We start from the raw sequence: 20,802 nt of genomic DNA, 5'->3' as shown, positions 1-20,802 counted from the left end.
ATTTTTATTTATCTGCTTAGAGAAATAATCTCTTTTTACGTTTCTTAAAAGTTTTGTAAGTACATTTTTATGATTGGTGTATTTAAGCCATGTTTCTTCAATGAGATTAATTTGTACTTGTAATATAATTTTTTTAATTCTCTTTATTGATCTCAATAAGGATTTGGTGATCGATGGAGATCTTGGAACTTTCATATAATTTGACGATTTCAACCTCTGTGAAGAGATTTTTTCATCATAAATATGAGTTCATATTTCCATAAACTTATCAAAAAATGAATTACTATCTTGCAGGACTAAGACCTCAAACCAATCAATTACACTTAGATTAATTTATTTATTAAAATTTTCAGAAATCAACTTGCGAGTTAGTTTACTTATAGTGGATATATAGAGCGAGAGATTAAATCAGGTATTTAGGCAAAGACTGGAAAATGGTCCGTAATTTCTGATAGGATAATTCCTGCATCAGGATGTGGATAAACATAAGTCAAAATATCTGGGTAACATGTGTAAGTTGTTAATAAAGAGTTGTTCTTACATCACCAACATTGTAGCATCAGTCTGGTTTCACTAGTATTTGGTTAAGTGGTTTGGTTACTCAGCATGGCGTTGATTTAGCAGTTAAGGTGGCTGTCTCAAGATCTTAGGGTCCTGCGTTGAAGCCCCTGTCGTTCCATTAAAATAAGACCAGGTATGTTGACTCAACCTGGCATCTTGCTCAACTCAACCAGCACACTTGCTGAAAAAAGTAGAAATAAACGTTCATAGTTGTGTAAAGAGCGTTACTGGAAGAGCTTTGCTTTTAGACCAAAATTGTAAATGTAACATTCAGTGAATGAACAACTTTCACCGTGAAGGCTTCCATCGAATTCCGCATTGATTAATGTCACATCATTACCACGAAATAATGCTTCACATTTAATCCAATGTACCTGCTTATTGAGTGAGACTCGATGGATGCACAACTGCTAATCAGCCATTTCCCCAGAAGCTTTCAAGAGCTGATGAAAGAACAGCGAAGGCTATGGGTCTTGTAAGTGCTTCTCCAGAGTGTGCATGAAATGAACCATCAAGAGAAGGTGCTTGGGGGCTCGTGCCAACCAAACAGCCATATGTACGCATTCCTCTTTGGGGTAAACGTGCCCCCGAAGCACTGTTTAAATCCAAGCAGCACGAAATGCAAACCTTCATAAAAACTGTTGATTCAATAATCTCAATGTTCAACTCATGTGCTTCACTCCATCCCAATGTACCCATATGCTGGTCCACTGAAAGCAAGTTCACTGCATGTGAAGATTATTTATATAATTTTGGGGACAAAATTCCCTGTTGGGCCAGCTATTCATATTGTCGTGTGTCTACCATATAGTGAAGACCTCAGGGTGACGGATGGCCAACCGAGCTTTACTTCCAAGGCGCATACCCAAACTATGGCGGTAGTGACACGCGCGGGGGTGGAGGTTAGCAAGGCTTACCTGCATGGATTTCACTGGACGTCCTCGAATCGTTGCGGACGCACAGATGGATGGACGATACCAAATCCATTAGCCTTCATTTCAGAATAAGTCCAACGGGGGCTAATAAACACACCCCCGATGTTCTTTAGGCCCCACCCTAGATCTACTGTAATCTACAGTCATGTGAAAAAGTAAGTACACCCCATGTAAAGTGTTGACTTTTTCAACATATTTCAACAATATTGATAGATAAAGGTGATATAATATAACAAATATCATGAAACATTTACATTTTGTAGTCCATTGTATAATTTAAATAAACATCAATGCAAATTTCGCATGTGGAAAAAGTAAGTACACCCTTGGCTCCAATAGGTGGTATTGCCCCCTTTGGCAGAAACAACCTCAAGTAGGCGTTTCTTATAACTGTCTACCAGTCTCTGACATCGACTGGGTGAAACTTTTGCCCACTCCTCCATGCAGAATTCTTTCAGCTGTGCGATGTTTGAGGGGTTTCTTGCATACACAGCTCGTTTCAAATCCGCCCACAACATCTCGATGGGATTAGATCCGGGCTTTGACTTGGCCATTCCAGAACCCTCCATTTCTTTCTTTTCAGCCATTCCTTGGTGGATTTACTGGTATGTTTAGGGTCATTGTCATGTTGCAAGGTCCACCTTAGGTTGAGCTTCAACTCTCCGACAGATGGCCTCACATTATCCTCAAGCACCCTCTGGTACAATGAAGAATTAATCGTGGATTCTATGATAGTGAGCTACCCAGGCCCTGATGCAGCAAAGCTGCCCCATACCATAATATTTCCACCACCATGCTTTACAGTTGGTATCAGGTTCTTGTGGTCAAATGCTGTCTTTGGTTTTCACCAAATATGTCTTCTGGTACTATGGCCAAATAGTTCTACCTTTGACTCATCTGTCCAGAGCACATTGTTCTAGAAGTGCTGTTCTTTGCCTGGTGTTCATTGGCAAACTTTAGTCTTGCGCTGATGTTCTTTCTGGACAGCAAAGGTTTCCTCCTGGCACACCTCCCATGTAAATCAAATTTGTGCCGCCTCTTTCTAATGGTAGACTCGTGCACTTTTACATCAACAGTGGCAAGAGCTACCTGTAGGTCCCGTGATGACATTCTGGGGTTCTTCGAGACTTCTTTCAGCATCTTGCGGTCTGCTCTCGGGCTGAACTTGCTGGGGCGGCCTGGCCTGAACAAGTTGGCAGTTGTTTGGAATCTTCTCCACTTGTAGATGATCTTCCGGACAGTCGAATGATTGATTTCAAATTGTTTGGAGATCTTTTTAAATCCCTTCCCAGACTCATAGGCATCTATAACCTTCTTTCGGAAGGCCTCAGAGAGCTCTTTTGATCTAGGCATGGTGACGCCGCACACTTAAACAACAAAGAACAAACCAAACTAAATGTCTGAGGTTTAAATAAGACAGGTTCCTCCAAGATCCCCTCTCACGATGTTCTAATCATTTGCACCTGAGCTGGTGCACCTGATTCTAATTTTAGGTATTTGAAGTAGTGATAAATGTAGGGGTGTACTTACTTTTTCCACATGTGAAATTTGCATATATGTTTATTTAAATTATACAATGGACTACAAAATGTAAATGTTTCATGATATTTGTTATATTATATCACCTTTATCTATCAATATTGTTGAAATGAAGATCAAATAGCTGTATGTTGAAATATGTTGAAAAAGTCAAAACTTTACATGGGGTGTACTTACCTTTTCACGTGACTGTATATACCCCAGAGAGGAATGATCCTTCCTGCCGCTCATGTCGGGAACGGGTGTAATAGTAACTATAAATGTTGACTTGTCTGTCTGTGTTACCAAAACTTTCCTATATCTCTGTATGGATTTGGACTAAATGTGGCACAGTGGTAAAAGTCTGTATTGGCCAGGTTTTAGCGGGATTACCAGCTCCTTCAGCCGCCGGGAAGCCACAAGGAAAAATGAGGGGTATACCTCCTCGCTGTTGCTGTTTGGATTTAAGATGAGGGAAAATTTTACAGTATATTTATGGGAAATTTTAACGTAAGTACAGCCATCACTTTTGAGAAACCAAAATTGGCCACATAAATTAAGTAAGTGCATCATCGTGGTTTTCACTGTTGTAAAACACTACGTGATGTAATTTATGTATTATAAGACAAATAGCCACAAAAGCCAGAGATTGCATAATTGAGTTTTTTGTCATGACAATTATTTATTTACACCTACAATGGTCTCTGACATAGTGAGTTACTATAATTTCCACAGCCATAATTTTCACAGGGCACAGATCATGATAAAGTAGAAATATCGTACCTAATGCTATGAACCAGCAGATTAGAGAAAGATTTGGGGCAACATTTTTTCCCAGGCCAATTCCACAAGAAGGTGGGAGTAAATGTAGCTGTTGAAAAAAAGAAAGAACAAGCGTTACGCCTAGGTCCCCGTCGGTGAAGTGATGTGTGTTGACAAAGTGGAAGACGCAAGGCGGCCATCTTGGATTTTGACGTGGCGACCCAATTTTCAAAAGCGTTCTCCCTTATGCGTAGATACACCCACACACCAGATTAGAAGTTGGTACTTCGCTTATTTTTCAAGATATTCCGCTCACAAGGTTCAGACATACATGGTGGTGGCCATCTTGGATTTTGACATGGGTTGCACCCACACACCAAATTAGAATTCGGTCCTTCGCTTACGCACGCACGTGCGCACGTCCGCACGGACGGATGCACACACGGACGGAGGGGAAAACCATAGTCCCCCTTTCGCTCCGCGGTGCGACGGGGGACAAAAATGTGTCCTCTTATCTGCTAATGTCTTTGCCTTATATATAACTTGCAGGGAACACACCCTCCAAGTGGGTGATTTTGCGCATTAATTGCTGATAATGTATCGTCTGTTTATTGCAATAAGACTTGAAAGATGTTTGTGTGGTGTGCGTCAAAAAGGGTCTCGAAGGTTTAAAGGTCTACAGGTCTAATGGTCTAAGGTGTCTAAAGGGTGTAAAGGTCTCAAGGGTCTCAGTGGTCAAAGGGATTCTAAGGGTCTTAAGGGTTCTAAAGATCCAAAGCGCATGTTGCAATAGTACTTAGTGTCTGAAGGGTTATAATAAGTTTAACGGGTCTAAAGGGTCTCAAGGTGTCAAAGGGTTTTTGGGGTGGGTGTAAGGAGTTTTAAGTGTGAAGGGGTCTGAAGGGGCTAAAAGGTTTAAATGGAATAAAGGGTATGTTCCAATAGTAGTTAGGGATATTCAGGCTCAAAGAGGGTCAACAGGATCTACAGAGTTTAAAGGGTCTCAAAGGGTATACAGGTCTAAGGAGTCTTAATGTATCAAAGGGGTCGGAAGGGGTTAATAAGGTCTAATATATCTAAAGTATCCAAATGGTAAAAAGGTCTCAGAGTTCTAAAGGGTCTACAGATTTATGAAGTCTATATGGTCTGAGGAGTATAAGGGGTATAAATGGTGCAAGGGGGCTAAAAGGTCTAAAGGGTCTCAAGTGTATGCTGCAATAGTACTTCGGGATCAATGGGTCTGAAGGGATCTAAGGGTTATAAAGGGTCTAAAGAGGTCTATATGTTCTTCAGTGTCTAAAATAGTAATAAAAGGGGTATATGGGTCTAAAGGGTCTAAGAAGTTTTGTGTAATTTTGTGTAATTCACTCCAGATCCACTTTTTTGAAATTCCGACTTCTTTCCTGGAAGTCCTTGCAGTGTCCATGTGTTTTGTACTTCTTCTACAACCCCACCCCCACCGTTCCCACACCTCCTCCCCTCCCCCTCCCCCCCCAAGCCCTTTCCCTCCCACAGATCTCCCGATGTCCCTGCTCTCAAATGTTGTGTTTGTGTGCTTCCCCCTCTCTCCCCATCTTGTCTACCGCTCCCCTTATTATATGTTTATGTGTCCGTTTGATTTTTTGTGTGATAAATGTTAGCTCTTTCACGAGCCTCGATCTTGTATTTAAAAAAAAAAAAAAAGGAGTATTGAGGTGTCTCATGGGTCAAGGGGTCTAAGCAATCTAAAATGTGTAAAGGTCATAAGGGGTCTAAAATATGTGAAGGGGTCGAAATAGTCTCAAGGGGTCTAAATATGCCCAGGAAACGCCGTGATGATGTCAGCAGCTGATGGGCGTCGCCTGGGATTAGACGGTATCGTGCGTGTGATCTCGTGGTGAAAAGAGTCCTTAAGTTTTGTAGTTCTGTTTTTTCATATTTAAATTTAGCAAACGAGGGAGTTCCAATGCTTCAATATGGATTCATAATGACTGTCCAGACACCTTGAGCTTCCTGTATCGCACTGTTCGGTGCTGGGGTTCTGCCTCTGAGGCCAACGTGGTTCTGCAGTGACCGACCCTCTGATGGTCTCGGTGCCGGCGAGGTGCACCCTTTCTCCCATGCCAGCATGGACTGTGTGCCCCTGTTCGTGGATGTGGTGGTTTTAGTGATGTTCGAGTTCATGACCTTTCGGGCCGCTGGCGCTGCTGCAGCGGCCGCGAGGCTTGTGGCGGTGGGTTTCATCGGCGGGGTTTTGAGCAAGGATTGTGATGGAAGAATGCTTAAAGCCTTGTGAGACGTGAGTGGTGCCCTAGTATTGGCTCTGCATTTTGCCCTCGTGCCAGTCCGTGCCCTCCTTGGGCTGCTGACTAGATGGGAACTGTCCTGGATTTCGATGGATTCGGCTCCTGGCTGCACACCTGGCTGTGCATTGCACACCTGGCTTGCCGGTGCACACATGGCTCTGTGTGTTGCGCACCTGGCTCTGTGTTGCATGCTTCTCCTTGGCTTTGTCGGTGACGTTTTGGCCTGCCCTGGCATCACAGGTTGGCACTCCCTTCCTGCCACAGCTGCCCTCCCTCTGCTCATGACTTGATCTGCTCGCCATCGGACCCACCACCTTGCACGTTCCTGCTCCCCTCCGCCCGCTGCTTGGCCGTCATTGTTGTAGCCTCCATGGCCGTCATTGTTGTAGCCTCCATGGCCGTCATTGTTGTAGCCTCCATGGCCGTCATTGTTGTAGCCTCCATGGCCGTCATTGTTGTAGCCTCCATGGCCGTCATTGTTGTAGCCTCCATGGCCGTCATTGTTGTAGCCCCCATGGCCGTCATTGTTGCAGCCTCCATGGCCGTCATTGTTGTAGCCTCCATGGCCGTCATTGTTGTAGCCCCCATGGCCGTCATTGTTGCAATGTTGCAGCCTCCATGGCCGTCATTGTTGCAGCCTCCATGGCCGTCATTGTTGCAGCCTCCATGGCCGTCATTGTTGCAGCCCCCATGGCCGTCATTGTTGCAGACTCCATGGCCGTCATTGTTGCAGCCTCCATGGCCGTCATTGTTGTAGCCTCCATGGCGGTCATTGTTGCAGCCTCCATGGACGTCATTGTTGTAGCCTCCATGGCGGTCATTGTTGCAGCCTCCATGGACGTCATTGTTGTAGCCTCCATGGCGGTCATTGTTGCAGCCTCCATGGCCGTCATTGTTGTAGCCTCCATGGCCGTCATTGTTGCAGACTCCATGGCCGTCATTGTTGCAGCCTCCATGGCCGTCATTGTTGTAGCCTCCATGGCGGTCATTGTTGCAGCCTCCATGGACGTCATTGTTGTAGCCTCCATGGCGGTCATTGTTGCAGCCTCCATGGCCGTCATTGTTGTAGCCTCCATGGCCGTCATTGTTGCAGCCTCCATGGCCGTCATTGTTGTAGCCTCCATGGCCGTCATTGTTGCAGCCTCCATGGCGGTCATTGTTGCAGCCTCCATGGCGGTCATTGTTGCAGCCTCTATGGCGGTCATTGTTGTAGCCTCCATGGCCGTCATTATTGTAGCCTCCATGGCGGTCATTGTTGTAGCCTCCATGGCCGTCATTGTTGTAGCCTCCATGGCGGTCATTGTTGCAGCCTCCATGGCCATCATTGTTGCAGCCTCCATTGCCGTCATTGTTGTAGCCTCCATGGCCGTCATTGTTGCAGCATCCATGGCGGTCATTGTTGCAGCCTCCATTGCGGTCATTGTTGTAGCCTCCATGGCCGTCATTGTTGCAGCCTCCATGGCGGTCATTGTTGTAGCCTCCATGGCGGTCATTGTTGCAGCCTCCATGGCCGTCATTGTTGTAGCCTCCATGGCCGTCATTGTTGTAGCCTCCATGGCCATCATTGTTGCAGCCTCCATTGCCGTCATTGTTGTAGCCTCCATGGCCGTCATTGTTGCAGCCTCCATGGCGGTCATTGTTGCAGCCTCCATGGCCATCATTGTTGTAGCCTCCATGGCCATCTTCGGTCTGGTTAAACTTCATGGAGAGGCTTGGTACAGCTGTTGTTTTGTTTTTTCTCGCTACACTTCATGGTGCCTTTGCATTGCACCACTCTGGGTCTACTGTACCACAATCGATTGTTTTGTTTTAATTATTAGTCTGTTATCTACTTCATTATTTTGATATTTTTGATTGCAAAACTTTATGTTGCCTTTCATATTTTTCTTTCGGCTTTTTTGTGTTAACATAACTTTATATTGGCCTTTGTATTTCATAACTTGCATCATGCTGCATCTTATATTATTATTGTAACTTATAATTGTAATCATTGTAACCTCATATTATTGTACGATCCTTATTTTTCATATATTATACATGCTTGTATATGCACTCGTAATTTTTTTTTTAGAATAAGCAGTACAGTACTTTAAATTTCATTTTACGTATTTGTAGATGTTGTTCCGCTCATTGCAATTTATTAATTTATTTACTTTTTCATTATCTTGATTTTAATTTTATATTGTAAATCAATCACAATTCAGCTTCTGCCTGCGACGATTTTATTTGCTAAATAAACCATTATTAAGGGGTCTACAGGTGTGCAGGTGTAAAGGTATAATTCGTCTCAGTGGTCCAAAGGGTATATAGTGGTTTAAAAGGTCATAATAAATCGAAGGGGTCATAAAGGGTCTAAAGGATATATGGGGTCTATTGGGTCTAAAGGGTATGTTCCAATAGTAGCTTGGGTCTAAACAAAAGGGATATAAAGGGGTCTGAAGGATGTGCAGGTATAAAGCGTTGAAGGTGTCCAAGAGGTCCAAGGGTATTTAGGGGTCTAAGGGTCTATGGGATTTAATGGGTGTCTGTGGTCTAAAGTGTTTAATGCGTCTGTAGGGGGTAATAGGTTTAAAGTGTGAAGGGGAGTAAAGAGTCTGAAGGGTCTTAAAATGTCTAAAGGTTCTTAAAAAATCTAAAGGGTTGAAAAGGTTTAAATGGTATGTTCCAATTACAAAAAGGTCTTCAGGACCTTTTTGGACTACAGGGATCTACAGGGTCTACATAGACTACAGGGACTAAAGAGGTATGAGGGTCTATCGAGTATAAAAGGTGTAAAGAGTCTAAGGTGTCTTAAGGGTCTAAAGGGTTCTAAAGTGGTCTATAAGGTCTAAAGGGGTGTAAAGGGTCTAAGGAGTCTTACAGCGTCGAAGGGTTTAAAATGGTCTAATGGGTCTAAAGGGTCTAGTAGTCTAAAGGATGTAAAGGTCGAAAGGTATATGAGGTCTCATGGGTCACAAGAGTTCAAAAGGGTTGATGGGGTCTAGAGGGTCAAGGTGTCTGTGTCTCAGCAGTCTAAAGGGTTTTAAGTTCTGAAAGGTATTTTCAAGTAGTACGTAATCACCTCCACCACTGTAGGTGGACAGAGGTTATGTTTTCACCCCTGTTTGTCTATCTGCCATCTGTCTGTCGATTTGTCTCTGTCTGTCTGTCAGCAGGATAACTCAAAAAGGTTTGGACAGGTTTTGATGAAGCTTGGTGGACGGGTTGGGTGTGTGACAAGGACGAATTGATTCAACTAGCGTGGATTGGCTCGCAACGCTCACCTCACCACATGTCGCTACAGAGGTATGGGCTTCTTTTAAATGAGGATAATGAATGACCTGACTGACTTTGAGTTGCTGTGTTGTCATCATTTACACCAATCCATATTTGGTGTAATTTAGATCCATATTTTTAGCCATAACGTAGCGAATGTAGCGTAACGTAGCGAGGAATATTATACACGGAATCTGAGCCGGTGGCAGAGCAGCGCGCTGATTCGCTCAGAGCGATCACGTGATGTTCCAGCCTTGCCGCCATAATCTCACAGTTACGCGTTCGCACATAAGTCAGAGCGAAATGCGATTGCATTTTTTCACATTTCAGCGAGGAACATTGCCAATCACACCACATAGGTTTTTTTTTCTTTCATCTTTAGATCCATATTTTTTGCCATAACATAGCGTAACGTAGCGAGGAATATTATACACGGAATCTGAGCCAGTGGCAGAGCAGCGCGCTGATTCGCTCAGAGCGATCACGTGATGTTCCATCCTTGCCGCCATAATCTCACAGTTACGCATTCGCACGTAATTCAGAGCGAAAAGCGATTGCGTTTTTTCACATTTCAGCAAGGAACATTGCCATTCACACCACATAGGTTTTTTTCTTTCTTTCATCTTTAGATCAATATTTTTAGCCATAACGTAGCGAACGTAGCATAACGTAGCGTATCTAACGTAGCGTTAGCATAACGTAGCGTAGCGTAGCGATCCTCGCTCAGGATCTTCGTCAGGTTCGCGAGTGAGTTAGCCAAAACATAAAAGTGAAAATATATCGAATGCTGTTTTGATGCTTTTTACTGCTGTTTTGATGCTTTTTCACAGCTGTTCTGATGCTTTTTTGCCGTTTTTTTAAATATAAAAATCTCATTTAAAAAAAAAAAATCCAAACAAATCTCACAATGATGACATATAATTCACAGAAAACGTTGAAGCAACCACGTAATATTGCGGTGATGTTTAACTCTGAGTGAGAATAGTTCTAAATTTTAAAAACTTTCATCTGATATTTGTGATTTATTTCAAACAAACTGTATTTCCCATCTACACGGCCATGTATTCCTATTAACGTTATGTAAAGTACATAAATGGTGTGGATTACATCATTTGTGGATGTGATCAATTGCCAGTAACCATCTATATCCCTCCCCTCCCCTTCCCCCCTCCCCTTCCCCCCTCCCCCTTCCCCTCCCCCTACCCTTCCCCCCTCCTCTTCCCCCTCCCTTCCCCCTCCGCCCTACCCTCTTCCTTTCCCCCATCCCCCTCCCCTTTCCCCTCCCCTCCCTTTCCCCCCTACCACTCCCTTTCCCCCCTACCCCTTCCTTTCCCCCCTACCCCTTCCTTTCCCCCCTACCCCTTCCCCTCCCCCTCCCCTCCCCCTCCCCTCCTCCTCCCCTCCCCCTCCCTTTCCCCCCTCCCCCTTCCCCTTCCCCCTCCCTCTCCCCCTCCCCCTCCCCCTTCCCCCCTCCCCCCTCTCCTCCCCTCCCCCTCCCCCTCCCCCCTCTTCTCCCCTCCCCCCCTCTCCTCCCCTCCCCCCCGTTCCCCTCCCCTCCCCTTTCCCCTCCCCCTACCCTTCCCCGCCCGGCAATGCCGGGCACTTCTGCTAGTTATTTATAATTCATTTGTAATCTAAAAAGGTCCAAGTGTTCTAAAGCTCTAAATGGTCAATGGTCCAAGCTGGTCTAATGGGTCCAAAGTGTATAATGGGTCGTTTGGGTCTTTAATGGTCTTGATGGTCTTTAATAGTCTTTGGGGTCTTGGTGTCTTTTGGGTATTTTGGGTCTTCGGGGGTATTTCTGGTATTTTGGGTCCTCTTAGTCTTTAAGGGTATTTTGGGTGTTCAATGTCTTCACGATATATTGTGTCTTTGGGGTGTTTTAGGGTCTTTGGGGTCATCCGAGTCTTCAGGGTATTTTGGGTCTTCAGGGTCTTTTGGGTGTTTGGGGTATTTTTGGTCTTCTGGGTTTTTGGGTTTTTTTGGTCTTCGGGGTCTTTAGGGGGCTTGGTGGTCTTAAGGGTCTTCGGGTACATAAAGGGTCTTCAAAGGTCTAAGGGATCTTAGCAGTCTAAAGGGTCGAAAGTTATATTCCAACAGTACGTAATTAATAGATGTGCGTAATTAATAGACAGGATGCAACCGGCATTCAATCAGTACGTAATTAATAGATATATAGTCACACGGCTTAATGACTTCGGCTTCACAGACCGTCTTTTTCATTTTTATATATTTTTGAAGAAGAAGAAGACGATTTGGTCACAAATATACATGCATAACCATATACGTTTACTTCATTATAATAAGATTTGGGTGAATATCTGGATCCCGCTCCAGAAATTATAGTCTTTTTAAGTGATGCTTCACGATTGAGAGATATGGCCAAAAACTATATATAGTCCTGTATTTCAAAAAGTTATGGAGATATTCGGATGAAACTTGGTGGATACATTGGGTGGATAACAAGAACAAGCCGATTAGATTTTGGTTAAGGTCTGGATGCAGATCCGGCCTATCAGCGGGCTCCAAAATGTAGACTGTTCAGCCTCCACTGGAAGTATACGCTCCATGGAGTGCCGCCATTCTAGTTGGTAGATGTAGTCACAATGCAGCTGACATTCAGACAGTACGTAATTAATAGACATGTAGTCACGTGGATCAACCGAGGCTTCACTCACGGCTTCACTCACCGCTGGCTTCACCATGTTTTTCGTTTTTATTATCTAGATATCTTGCACAAGGTCCTCCATGGGGCTGAGATTGCTGTGAAAAATTATAGTTGATGGAGCGTGGCCTATCAGATATCCATCCACGTGAGCATTTCCAGAGGGTCGTTCCAAGGAAGAGTGTGGCTGTAAAACCCATTTCTCAGTTATTGTGGCCATAGTACTGCAACAGCATATCAAAAGGAGAAAATTGGGAACATTAGTGACATGAACAGTACTCTGTCTTTGTTAGCACAGATAGCAAGTTATATCCAGATTGCAACAATGGCCAGATATGTTGCCAGAACTTCCACACTAATAGAGGAAGGAAGACCTTCATTGGGTTATATCATGGCGGTCTGAAAGCAGTCACCATCGGTTATTCCTTTAATCACCATACCAACAAAATGATAACGGAATAATGTACAAAATGTCTCCTGTGCGAAGCCGAAAGAAGTACGGCAACGTATCCTGGGCCAAGAATTAAATGATGTCGATCTTACCTAGACACTCGAGTACTCCCGATCTTTCATCAGGTGTGAGGCAGGCTTGGCAAATGTCTGCCCTATCTTGCACAGCCTTCTCTGACAACAGCACCATTTTGGGAACAAGAATAAGTATGTTGAGTGGCCAATATTTCATACAATATCCTGTCATCTGGAAACCTATCACTGCAAGGGGTGGCCATAACCCTGGCTGAAGCAACCCATTACTCTGTGCAACTGTGCAAAGCATTCATCACTTGCAATAGATTAATGCATTCATTGTAATAAAATAGTTATACTTACAATAACAGAATCAAGCAACAACCAAAAAGCCCTCAATTTGAGATGGCCTAGAAGTAATTTCTGGTCCCGAACATGCCAATTTGATGCTGAAAGGGCTTCTTTTTTTTTTAACATAAACAGGTCTTGTTTGAACTTAAAGTTCTTCTGATTGGGCTAGGAGGCACAACATTTTAAATCTTAGTAGTTGTTTAGCAGTATGTATGACATCATATTTCTCATAAGGTTTCAGAATCACTTTTAGAGGCCATTTTTTCCCCACAGAGCAGGGGTTGGCCTTTTTCGGGCACCGTGGTCCCCTTTTTGAAGCAATGTTTTGCAGCCGGATGCCCTTCCTGCCGCCAACACTGTTAGTCGCCTCTTGCGACACACAGGGAATTACCAGTGAACTGGTACTCAATTTGCCGACCTCGGAAGGATGACAGGCGGAGTCAACCCCCCTGGTGTTAATTCAGCAATTGACCGGGATTCGAACCAAGGATCCTAGGATCCTAAGCCGCACCCTGACCGCTTACCCAACACCAGGCTAATTTCCTTTCTTGTTATTGTGGAGATTCTAAAGAATCAATTTTTTCTTCTTGCTTCGTTACCGATCCTGAATTATGAGCAGGTATTGTGATTATCATGGAGTTGGCAGGACAGCTTGGAGGTAGCCGATGCGCATTCGACTTTGAGATGTCTAGCCTGATTTCAAATCTCGACCCATCTATCTATATAAGCAGTTTTCACATACAGGGCGATGAATCAATGCTGCACCTTCCTTTGCATTGAAGGATGGCACGTTTGCTAGCTCTGGTTGCAATTTGACGTTAAAGTACCCCATGGTTGTCAGATTTGGTAAGTTATCACCAGCATCACGAAAACAAGAATGACCGAACTGTGGACACAACATGCGAAAAAACCGGGAAATGGCCGATTGGGAAATGTGCATGTAACGCACTCTTAAAAGATGAACCGTGCATTCTAACAGGCTTGATTAAACCTTTCTCTTATTCGACATATGATTAAAATTTTCGGGAACCCTCACCGTGAATAACACTCGACCCAAACAAAGCGAATGGAAATCTGAAACAACAAACCCGGGCAGTGTATAATTATCAGCAGGGGCCTGCAGGCCTAACTTGTTAGGCCCACCAGAAAACCAAGATGGTTTCCATAGCATTTTGTCTCAGCGCTATGTGGGTGGAGTCTTGAAAAGTAGGTTCACCCCCACAAAAAAAATATTCCATATTAAATGCCAAGTCTGTATATACAATGTAATTATTCAATAGGAAAGAAAAATGGACGATAAGCAGGAACTTAGCTTATTATACGCCTTATTACGATTACTACAAATAAACACCACATGGGCCCAGCTCTCTTCATGGGGGAGGGGAGGGGAACGAACAAACGAATGTAGGAAACCTGATAGCACAAAGGCTATGATGCTCCGGATGCCTCTCCTCGCGATGATGCCCCCGCCCCATTGTCACCACTGAGCAGCTGACAGGTAATGACGATCCCAGTATGGACAGGCAGAGTGAGGTCGATCGTCGGCACGGCAGAGTGATCCAGGCCAAGAGAGGAGCACATGTGCTAGGTCAACAATCCAGGCCCGAAGAGTGGAGCACACGTGCTCAGTGAACCCAGCAGAGTGAGACAGGCCCAGAGTGTAGCAATCTTGCAGGCACTTGGTGAGTGCACAAGAGACAGGCCCAGAGTGGAATAATGCAGGTGTAGAGGCCTGTGAGAGGGAGACCAGCCAAGAGCAAAATGTCCACGTACTCAGTGGGGCGAGAGAGAGAGCGGCCAGAGAGAGAATCAATGTCTTGAATCTCTCTTTGTTCACCCTCTTCGAGGGAGGGGGGAATCTTGGAGGTCTCCTGGCTCCCGATTAGTGGAGCTCACCACTCCGCCCCACAAACTCCCCCAAAATGATTCAGTACCTGATTGGTGGGTTTCTGAACCTGGACACCATGGTGTGCCTTGGAGCCTGGTGCATTGCCTGGTAAATTATCCCTTATTGGTGGAGGACCTATCATTCCTTTCCCCCAACGCATAAAGTCATAATAACTCGAAATAAGGGAAAGGGACTAAGACAATGCTCTGCTATGAAATAACTATTCTAAGGGACCTGTATGGTGGTTGCCATTACTTTTTAGTGGTTTCCCAAAACCGCAGCAGTATTATATTTGTATTTGTTGTAAAGAAAATCTCAGCCAAGTTATTCATGTTTTAACAATTATTTATATTAACTATATGTATTTGCAATAGCAGGAATAGATAAAGATAAATAGTTACATCATTTACTGCAATTATTTTGCTCAAATAATTTTCACTACCTGGGGTACCCAGTATTTCCCAGGTGAAAATGAACATTAACAAATTTGAAATGAGGGCAAATATAATTGAAAAGCAATTACATCCACATCAGAATCCATCACAAATGTCAAATCATAGTAACTTTAGACATCTTTATGTATTATTGCAGTGCCTTGGGATATCCATTTGCAGCTTTGCCATTTAAGGCTAGAATGAAGAGGTTCTTTGGATTTCCAACTCTTGAACATTCCACATAAAGTTGTTCATGTGAAAAGCATGGTTTCTCCAAGTTAAGGCCAGCACCTTTGAGTGACTGCCCCTGGGCCTTGTTTATAGACATACCAAAGCTGAGTCTGATCTCTTAAAATATCGAAGAGGAAATTGAAGTCTCTTAAAATCGAAATGCATGTCTGTGGCTATGAGAGGTATAGGAATAAAAACATCTTCTCCTTTGGCGCTTCCAGTAATAATGGTGGCCTCCAAAACATGTGGCATTGACCTCTTCACAGCAAGTCTGGTTCCATTGCATAGCTTTGGTGGATCCAGGTTTCGCAGTAACATGATGGGTCCACCAACCTTCAGTAGAAGATTGTGTGGAGGCATCCATGGTGGTTCCAGTTGTAGAAGTAGAATTTCTTTGTTCTACTACTAAAACTTCAAGAAACTCGTTTTAGCAAAATCAATGTTTTATTCACTTTAGAGAATTTGTTGTATACTAAGCCGAGATCTTTAATGAGTCTTTGTTACAGTCTTTGTTGAAGCTCGTTCGGTAGGTCTTTGTTGAAGCTCAGTCTGTAGGTCTTCAGCACTTCACAGTCGGTCTCCCAGTTTCACTGAACTCCAATCGCAACTTTCTCTTGGTTATAAAGGAACGAACTCCTTTGATGTCACGGAGCATGCAGGGTCAACCCAGGGGTTAATACCCCTTGGGACATGAGAGCCTGCAGGCGTCTCTGGTTCCTTTATCCAAAAAGCCTTATTTAGCCATAGTTTGGGATAGAAAGCTAAAAGTGCTTCATACCCCTTTGAGAGGTCACTTTCGTATGACCTGTCTGAGGGGGAATTTTGCCTATGGTTAAAACTGTCAAAGAGGTGACAGATGCATTTTCTAGCCTGTGTTCAGTGGACTGAACATAGGCTATTTTTGATTAGACACAGATGGCAGTCCAAGAGCATTACACATTCTGTTCCTTAAATTAACTCTCTCTTGACCACCTGCTAGCTCTTTAACAGAGGCTAAATAGTTCAAGAGGATTCACAGTTTTACCAAACTGCACCACAGAGCATATTTACACCAGATCACATTTTGTACTTTTAACAATATGGTCAATATGAATATTTTATTCCACAACAGTCCCTGGTTTTTTCTTTTATGTTTATATTAACCATTAATCTAAACATTACCGCATTAAATATTCAAAACACCAATTTGGTAATTCAATTTCCTAAGGCATACACCGTCATTCTGGAAGAATTTTGATCACAATACATTTCCTTGTTCATTGACTCTTTCTATGTTGATAATTCAATTCAACTCATTTGCATAAAGATCACAAAACATTTCACCTTTACCAAAACGCAATAATTTCAGTTCATCATTAAAATAATAAAGCATCTGCAACATTTGGCAAAATGTTTTCCTTTAATCAAATATTGACTTTCTTTGTTTGAAAAAAGGAGCTGATTACTTGTGTTTGAAATTCCAGCATGAAGCATTTTTCTTCTGATGTCTTCATAACACCTACACTATTTGCGTAGGATTTTCTGCTGTTGTGATAGCTGGGCAGAGTCATAGACTGACCCTGCTCTCCATGCAGCATCCTTGCCACTCTTGCTGTGAGCCATAGTAGATTTGAACAAGGCCTCCATCCAGTTGTAGTCGACTTGCCTCCTCACTCATCGTGAGCATGGAGCAAGTGTTGATGTGATGTTGATTTGTCAACAAGATGTGGAGCAGGGATGCCGGATGCATCCGCAATGATGATGTTGGGACCATGGTACTCAGTTGTCCATGGTCCATACCAGGAGCACACAGCAGAATCGTGCACAGCTGTTGTGAAGGAAAAGGCGCAGCCGTTCGCTTGCAGCTCCATACTGGCTCCCCGGAAGTTGGTGAAGTAATGACACATGTCACCATATCCCGTAGAAGTTGCAGGTAAAATGTCGTCGTCCTGCAATTGCTGATGTGATGAATGTTCGAGGTATTCGAACAAAAGTAAGTAATCGCCCTTTTTCATATGTTTCAGTGTGATCCAGACAAATGGTCACATAATTTTCCCTTGGTGAAGGTAAACATCCATCTTACAAAGGAGTATTTCTTCATCATTCTTTGAGAAAGAGGGTGTATGCCTAGATTAACTTCATTTTTCACAAATTGTCCTTTCTCAAACTTCTTCCCAGATGTCGTTAGCACTCCATTTGGGATGTGGTCTTGTCTTTCCTTTACTTAGCCACATTTATATCTGCTCTCCACACAGATTGAATCAGATGGGGTACATTGTAACATGAAACACTATATTTTATAACAACTTCACACGAATAATATTCAAATCAGATGTGTTTTATACTACTAAACTAAGAATAGCATCCACAATTGCTTTCAGGTAAATATAATTCAAAAATTAAACTCATGCAGGTATTGTAACACATAATTCCCAACAAATCTTGCAAACAAGCAAACTATGCATAATGTATTATTAGCATAGTCCTCCCCACTTTTTGTTTTTCTTTAACAGTGTAACTTGTGGTGATATGAGTTCATCGATCTTGTAATATAAAACGGACACAGTTCATAACATTTTGTTATGCCCTTATTTTAACTCTACTGTATTCATTTGCAACATCACTTGATTCAATCTTTGAATCTTAGTATTCATGTTGCCATTGTAAAACATGTGAGCTACCCCTTGTATATGTCCATACCCATAACATAATTATATGTCAATGACATTCAACATTATATACCAAACTAACAAACTTCTTAAAATGTGACTAAAGAAAAATCCCTTAATATGTAACATACTCAAAATGCCAGTGCAACAATGATTTGAAGAATTAACTTCAAGGGGTCAATAAATTCATTCTATAACCAGATATAATTTCCCCATCCAATAGTTTGCCTTGACACATGTCATATTATAACATGTCATATGTCATATAACATGTCATATGTCATATATTATAACACTTTAATAAACCTTCAGAAATGTTTCCCATCGCAACAACTTCCCTTTTACAAATAGCCATGTGTACAGCTACCACTTATTGAAACCCCTACTTTTGTAGAAAATATCCAAATAAGTGGTTTTATGCCCCCTTAACTGGTGCTCATCCATTTCATGCAACTAGTGAATACTACTGACACCAGTATGCCAATATAGGTAGGTGTGCCAGATTAACAAATATGTTATAGGTACACGTAACATCGTGTTCTGAGTGTAAAAAAACGTAACAGCACGGTCATGTCTGCCCCTTGATTTTAAGATGCACAATGCATTTCGTTTAAAACTCACAATAGTTCAATTCAGCAAGATTGTTTTTACTATTTTCCATATCATCTATGCCTAATATACATCCATACATACAGCACAATTTATATGCTGATAAAGGTCAAGTTTATATATGTCAAAAATCCATGAGCAGAGTACTCTGGGAAGTCAGTGTAAGACCTCTTCCAAATTTGGCTAATTTTGTACTCACTCATTTTTTTATAAAGGCCATATCCATAACTAGCTGTTATTCCCATTATATTTCTATTTTATTTTGCGAATTCTCAACAATCTTATAAGATTGACACACAAAACAAAAACACAAACATTGACACACAAACATACACAAACCCAAGCATTATGTATATTTGTTTGCATTGGAACCATCATTAACAGATCAAGATGGGTGTCAATTTCATTTCAATTTCGTAAAATTTCTCCTTTAATGTTAAAAACGCTAATACACAAATAGACAAAAAGTTTATTTTTAGAAAACCCCTATAATGTCACATTGAAATTACCCTTTTTGGTCCCACAATAATTTATCCAAATTAGACAATACATCTATTTACATGTCAGTCGACCACTGACCTATCAGCATGCAAAACAATAGTCCAAAATTCCCACCTGATGATCATGTGACGCTCGTCACTCGGTGTCCAAAAAAAAAATTGCAAAGCAATGTTCCACACTTTGGTAATTGTTTTGTTGTAAAAAATAGTTTTTCCCAAAATACTCCCTAAAACCACATTTATAATTGGCAAATATGAGGCTTCCAGAATGAACTCTAATTCTGGATCTTTTAATTCATGTTCCAAAAAAAAGATCCAATTTTGGCATTTGATCAATTAATTATTAATTTGCTAATAAGCAAAAAGTAAAATCAATTCTTGCTCCGAAAATTTTTCAGACACAAGAAGCATCAACAGTTATTCATGTTGGTCTGATGATTTAACCTGTTGAGGCCATTTGTCATTTGGGAGCTGCAGCAATGAAGGCCTAATTATTAATTGAGGTACCGGTAAGCACTGGTACCCTTGATCTTGGTTCGTCCTATGAACTAGTCTTCCTATTTGAATATGGACAACGTCGTTTCCAGTGTCCAATATTTCCACAATTAAAACATCGATTTCTGTCATTGGCTGGTCTGTCCACCTGTTCACTTGTATCGCTGGGCTGCATCTCCAGATCCCTGAGTTGCCACCGCAATCTCTGGTTATCTCCTGAAACACGAAAAAATTCTCTGTACCGTCCTTTTTGGGGAGACAAATGGGAATCAGATGGGACAACTGTCACTTTTATGCCTATTTTGGAGGGCAGTTGTGCATTTATCTCCTCCAATGTATCCTGCATCGTTTTTATTTTAAGTTCTAGGTCCAATATACGTCCTTGCTGTGCCCTTTTCCTGGATTCAACATCCCAATAATGGAAGGCCAGCCAGTCTACTTTGAACTTCTGTCTCCTCCTGGCTTTCACTTCTTCGCCGAGTGTTTCCAATATGGTCCTGTCAAAAGTGCCATCCCGTGGGAATTCCCTTTTTTGTCCTTTAGTCCATTCATGCCAGGATTCCACATCTTTAAGTGATTCTGCACCATATTTCTGATACATGGAGTTGATACAAGCACCTCTTTGACTCAAGTCTAATTGACCTTGTTTATTCTTGCAGAGTCCACTTCCAATTTTACCTGTGTGTGAGTAACACTTTATACTCACTCAATGTATCAAATAACTACTAGGACTACACATCGGACTACACCTGTACCCACTATCAACTGTGTGTACTGCAAAAATCTCTGAAGTTTGTTCCACCTTATTCAGAGTAGCGTTGAATACGTTGTTTTCTAGCTTATCCCTATAAGCTCCACTCTGTGGTCTTCCAGGAAGTATCTCTCCACCTTTTCAATCGATGACTTCAGGTGATTTCCAGAGAGTCTCCCTGTCCTGTGGCTTTTCCCACACCCCAATCTCACTGATCGGTGTTGCAGATGAGTCTGGATCAGTAAGTCCTGTTGAGGGGGGATCAAACAAAAATAACCACATATAATATAACAAATAACTACTAGACTCACCACCTTGCTCATCGTCCAAGGTTGTCTTCACATTGATGTTTCACAAATATCTCAAAGCTTCTTTCTTGAAACCGCACTTTTTATTCATCCATCAATTGACTTGATTAAATTAAATTTAAATTAAATCAGATCAGAATC

Source organism: Myxine glutinosa, chromosome 7 (assembly GCF_964187855.1).
Source record: "Myxine glutinosa chromosome 7, kmMyxGlut1.1, whole genome shotgun sequence".
NCBI lineage: Eukaryota > Metazoa > Chordata > Myxini > Myxiniformes > Myxinidae > Myxine > Myxine glutinosa.
This window is presented reverse-complemented; position numbering follows the sequence as displayed.